Source organism: Caretta caretta, chromosome 7 (assembly GCF_965140235.1).
Source record: "Caretta caretta isolate rCarCar2 chromosome 7, rCarCar1.hap1, whole genome shotgun sequence".
Classification (NCBI taxonomy): Eukaryota; Metazoa; Chordata; order Testudines; family Cheloniidae; genus Caretta; species Caretta caretta.
The window spans coordinates 31,426,312-31,432,559 of NC_134212.1; positions in this window are offsets into that span (position 1 = coordinate 31,426,312).

Consider the following 6,248-nt stretch of genomic DNA (forward strand, 5'->3'; position numbering starts at 1 on the left):
GATCAGGAACAGTCAGCATGGATTCACCAAGGGCAAGTCATGCCTGACTAATCTAATTGCTTTCTATGACGAGATAACTGGTTCTGTGGATGAAGGGAAAGCAGTGGACGTGGTGTTCCTTGACTTTAGCAAAGCTTTTGACACTGTCTCCCACAGTATTCTTGCCAGCAAGTTAAAGAAGTATGGGCTGGATGAATGGACTATAAGCTGGATAGAAAGCTGGCTAGATTGTCGGGCTCAACGGGTAGTGATCAATGGCTCCATGTCTAGTTGGCAGCCGGTATCAAGTGGAGTGCCCCAAGGGTTGGTCCTGGGGCCGGTTTTGTTCAATATCTTCATTAATGATCTGGAGGATGGTGTGGATTGCACCCTCGGCAAGTTTGCAGATGACACTAAACTGGGAGGAGAGGTAGATACGCTGGAGGGTAGAGATAGGATACAGAGGGACCTAGACAAATTGGAGGATTGGGTCAAAAGAAATCTGATGAGGTTCAACAAGGACAAGTGCAGAGTCCTGCACTTAGGACGGAAGAATCCCAGGCACCGCTACAGACTAGGGACCGGATGGCTAGGCAGCAGTTCTGCAGAAAAGGACCTAGGGGTTACAATGGACGAGAAGCTGGACATGAGTCAACAGTGTGCCCTTGTTGCCAAGAAGGCCAATGGCATTTTGGGATGTATACGTAGGGGAATTGCCAGCAGATTGAGGGACGTGATTGTTCCCCTCTATTCGACACTGGTGAGGCCTCATCTGGAGTACTGTGTCCAGTTTTGGGGCCCGCACTACAAGAAGGATGTGGAAAAATTGGAAAGAGTCCAGCGGAGGGCAACAAAAATTATTAGGGGACTGGAACACATGACTTATGAGGAGAGGCTGAGGGAACTGGGGATGTTTAGTCTACGGAAGAGAAGAAAGAGGGGAGATTTGATAGTTGCTTTCAACTACCTGAAAGGGGGTTCCAAAGGGGATGGATCTAGACTGTTCTCAGTGGTAGCAGATGACAGAACAAGGAGTAATGGTCTCAAGTTGCAGTGGGGGAGGTTTAGGTTGGATATTAGGGAAAACTTTTTCACTAGGAGTGTGGTGAAACACTGGAATGCGTTACCTAGGGAGGTGGTGGAATCTCCTTCCTTAAAAGTTTTTAAGGTCAGGCTTGACAAAAGCCCTGGCTGGGATGATTTAATTGGGGATCGGTCCTGCTTTCAGCAGGGGGTTGGACTAGATGACCTTCTGAGGTCCCTTCCAATCCTGATATTCTATGATTCTATGAAATGCTTGTGAGTGGCTGCATGCATTAATCTCACTCATTGCCACTGTATCCCGCACGGTAAGCTAATATTTAAGCATTTGTAGTTTAAGCCTGTGTAATTGCAAATCACCAGACAGGAGAGAGACACTTGATGGACTAGTGTGAAATGCTGGTGGCCACAGAAGGGGTTATGTCCTATGTGACAAGAAAGGCCCATCTATGCCAGCCAGACTAGAGTGGAACATTACAAGGGATCACAGACTTTGTTTACTCTCCTTCCCCGCATGAAGAAGAGACTTACAAGTGAATTCCTCCAATCCGCTGAGTTTGCAATTTAAAGTAGAGCAGGGGAAGGGAATAAAAAACCCTAACAAGGAGGAACTGGATTTTCATGCTACCTGGACTCTGGGGGCAAGAATTACAAGGCTTATGCAAAAGATCCCCAGTGCTTAGGCTGGGTTAGCCAAAGGACACACCAAGCTTGCTTATTGTATATGCTTCTATTACTTTTTTTAACCTTAAGATAGGAAAACATAGACACACACAAGTGAGTTCCAGCTTTCACCTTGTAAATAACTCTATTTCCTTTTCCTTTATAATAAATCTTTAGATAATTTATAATACAATTGGCTACAAGCATTGTCTTTGGTGTGAGGTCTAAGGTGAAATTGACCTAAGGTAAGTGACTGGTACTTTGGGATTGGGAGTAACTGGACTATTGCTGTGACCCTTGGTATAAGGGGCCATCTACCACAAAGGTGGCAAAACAGATTGGAATATGACTGTCTGTGACCCCCTGTTAAGGCTATTGTAGTGCCTGAGGATGCACACTTGATAATTGGTTGTTGCAATCTTAAATATAGAATCCACAGCCAATTTGGGGTTTGTGTCCTGGTTCTTAACAGTCTGCCCTGCGGTTAATACTCAAGCTCCTGGGCCACTGCAGGATAGCTTGACAGCTACATCACTTCCTCCGTGTCATGTGACCTCTCACCATCCTGCCCTACCCCATGCAGGTGCAATTCCCCAGAACACTTTCACTTCATCAACTCCACACCCCCTGCCACATTCTAGTGTCACACCAGGACCCTCCCATGACCTCAGTTCCATCTCAGACGGACCTCCCCTCTGTGCATTGCAAGGGTGCAAGCAACTTGCACTCTTATCTCATAGCTAAACTACCCAGCACTGATGCACTCGCTCAGGTTGGAAGATTCTACAATATCCTAGGATGTATCAGGAGAGAGATTTCCAGTTGAGACATGGAAGCATTAATGCCACTGGACAAGGCACTGGAGTAAGACCTCATCAGGAACACAGTATGCTGTTCTCATCACCCCTGTTCAAGAAAGATGAATCCAAACTGGCCCAGTGCAGAGAAGGGCTCTTAAGGTGATCAGGGGAAGGCAGAGCTGATCTTTTAAGAGCAAACTGAAAGTGCTGAGCTTGTTGAGCCTGTCCAGATGAAGGCTGAGAGGGGATCTAGTTGCTCACTATAAATACACCCGGAGGGGGAGGAGGGGGGCACGGTGGTTAATCCCAGGCAGGGAGATCAGTTACTGCAGCTAAAGGACAAAATTGGCACAAGAACAAATGCTGGCAAACTGGTCACAGATAAATTGAGGCTGGAGACAAGAAGAGGGTTTCTACCCATCAGAGGAGGGAGCGTCTGGAGCAGCCTCCCCATTGGAGCTGAGGCAGGTAAACAACCCTCGTAGTTTGAGGATGGAACTGGATACGTTTCTGACCAGGATTCTATGATGGGGCTGCCTATGCTAGCAGGGCCTGGACTCGCTGACGCAGGAGGCCCCTGGCAATCCTATGTACAGAATTCCCTAGCCAGGGCCAGGAAGAGGCAGAAATTCCCAAGGAATTTTGTTCACTTAGGGTTGGATTGTCCCGGGGTAAAAAGGAGATCGGCACCAATCTCCCAGTCATTTTGGCTAGGGCATCTCATTTCCTTCAGCCGTCCCAGCCTCAAAACTTTGTCTACTTTAAATTGAGCAGCATAGCTCTTCCAGAAGAACTCCTCTATGGGGAGAGTATTCTGGAACAAAAGTGATTTAATTACAGAAGTATGTGTCCACAAAGAGAGTTGGAGCACCGCTACACATTGAACTGAAGTCTCCATACATTCTGAGGCCAGAAGGGACCGCTGGGATCACCTAGCCTGACCTCCTGCATAACATGGGCTAGAGAAGTGCCTTGACTTAATTGCTGTTTGAATTAGAGCAGAATAAAAAAAAATCCAACCGTGATTTCAAAAGTTGCCAAAACTGGGATCAAGTCGCCTCTTAACCTTCTCTTTGGTAAGCTAGATAGATTTTGCTCCACACTCCATTGACCTTTCAGTCCTTCAGGCAAGATTGCCATCACTTTCTCACAGGTAAAAAGATTCTGAGAGTGAGATCAATGGCCCAGCCTCATCAGGATACTTTGTGCAATCCTGGTCACCCCATTTCAAGAAGGAGATTACAGAACGAGGGCGGGGCATGGGGTTCAGAGAAGACAATGAGAAGGCTCCAGCATCTGGAAAAACTACACAGAGACACTAGGATTGTGATTGGATAAAAGCCTATACAATAATGCTGAGATCATTTTCTTAGCCCATTGCTTGAGCCACTTCACTACTCTCTTTGCATCCCTCCATTGGCTCCCTGTCTACATTGCAAACATGAGCCAACTGTCTCTCCTCTCAAAGCCCTTCAGAGCCTATCCCCACCTGACCTGTCACCACTCATTTACTATCAAGGTGTCCTCTAGTCAGCTCACCCCACTGGCCCCCCTCACCACTTCTTATATTTTCAAACACCCTTGTCCTTTCCCCCAGGCTGCCCCTCACACTTAGGGAGAGCTCCCCATAAATGCCCAAAAGGGATCATCCTTGTTCTCCTTCAAACTTGCCTTTGCTGGGACACGACAACACATGATGTCGGTTAGGCTGCCCATTATGTCGACCAATAGCATCTCATTGTTTATTAGGCTTCCCTGGCTGTCCTTTCTTGTATTAGCCTTTGTTTGCCAGCTCTTTGGGTAAGGGACTGGCTTTTTGTTCTGCATTTGTACAGCACCTACCAGAATGGGGGCTCCTGGGAACTATGGTCATACAAATAAATAATAGATACAGAGAGATTCTGTTGTCCCAATCTCTTAACAGAAGAAAAAGGCAACATTTGGGTTCCATTGATTGAGGGACATTCAAAAGTGAGCAAAGGAAACCAAGACTGCATGTTTTTCCAACAGATCTGCTCTCACTCAACCAGGAATTCATTCAGGGCAGTCCTCGGGCCTGTGCCATACCGGAGGTCAGATGAGATCACCACAACAACCCCTTCTAGCCTCAGTCTACATTGCTGTTTAGCTCAACCCAGAGAGAATGGTGGGAACTCAATCCCTACCTCCCACAATCCCCTGAGGGGAGTGCTGCTGGTATCCCACAATGCACTTCCACAGTGGCCCAGGAGGCAGGGCTGTGGCCAGTAGCACACAAGCCCACTAGGATACCAACCTGCACCACCGCTAAAGGGTGTGAAAAATGGGGGCACTTATTTGGGGGGCAGGGGTAGAGTCCAGTCACCCTAGCTGCTGCCCATCTTCTCTCGCTACATGTTCCTAGTGGGAGGCCAGCCCTGACAAAAGCAGCCACATGTGCACACATACTAGTGCCACAGCAAGGGCAGCTGCTGTACAGCACCCAGGAAGGTGCCACTACTGCTGCCCAGTGGCCTAATTATTAGGCAATACCTCAGGGCAGAGCTGCCCTGACATTAGCTCTGTGGAAAGGCCTAAAGGTACCGCACAGCGTCAGTGGAGACAGGAGGAGTATTCCAGAATGACATAGAAAGATTAAAGAGATTTTATTAGCTTTATTAGGAGTATTTTTCCTTACAGCTTTCCTTGGAAAGGACACCATTCTAGTGAGGCAGGCCTTGCTGGATAAAGTTTTCAAGTCACCCAACTGCTTTTCAGAGCCTTTTCAAAACGCTGTGGAATTTAGGAACATAAAGTGCCAAATTTCCAAAAGGTAGTTTGGGAGCCTAGGGGGTAGAGGGCTGGACTGGGACTCAGGAGACCTGCATTTTATCAGCTGCCACTGGCCTGCTGGGACACCTTAGGAAGTCACATCCCCTCCCCGGGCCTCAGTTTCTCCATCTATAGATTAGGGAGTGCAATACCAGCTTCTCACTTGTAAATGTCAAAATGCTTTACAAAAGAAGTAGGATTCATAGGTTCAAAAAAGGCAGAGGGGACTACCTAGTCAGAGTGCTTAACAGCCCACCAGACGTGCCGGAATTAGTTCCTGGTTGAGCTAGAGCAGATCTTGGGGGCGGGAAGAGAACAAAACAAAAACCACATCCAATCACAATTTGTGTGTTAACAGCCATTGAAAAACACTCTGTAATAGACAGTTACAACATTTAGAAATATCATGAGCATTCGGGACACAGCAATAGAGTCCCAGTTGCACAAATGTCTCTTGCTTTTTTTTTTTTTTTTTTAAATGGATTCTAGGCAGCATGGCTGTGGCAAAGAGGCTGAACACACACGTAGTACCACTGAGGGACTCCGACACCCATTACAAACCACCTTTCTTGGATTTTTCCCTTTTCGAGAGCTCATGATTTAAGCCATTAAAAAAATAAAAGAGGTGGGGCAGGGCTAGAACCAACTATAGCTACTCTAAACAAACCCACCATTAGATCGCCCATACAGCATGTAGAGAAATTGTATTTTGAGTTGAAAACATCAGACCAGAACTCCAAGCTGCAAAACAGGTCTAGACATGGATGATTAGAGTTGGCCTTCACTTCAAAACTGGATTGTTTAGTTGTTTGGTTCCCCCTCTGCCCCCCATTCGATGGATCAGCTCAGACTTTAATGCCAAAGGGGATCACTGCCATGCTGTCTTACCTCTCCTGTAATGGTCCATACAACTTACCTGAATTAATTCCTGCTTAAACTAAAGAGGACCTTTCAGAAAAGGCCCAAAAGCTTTCA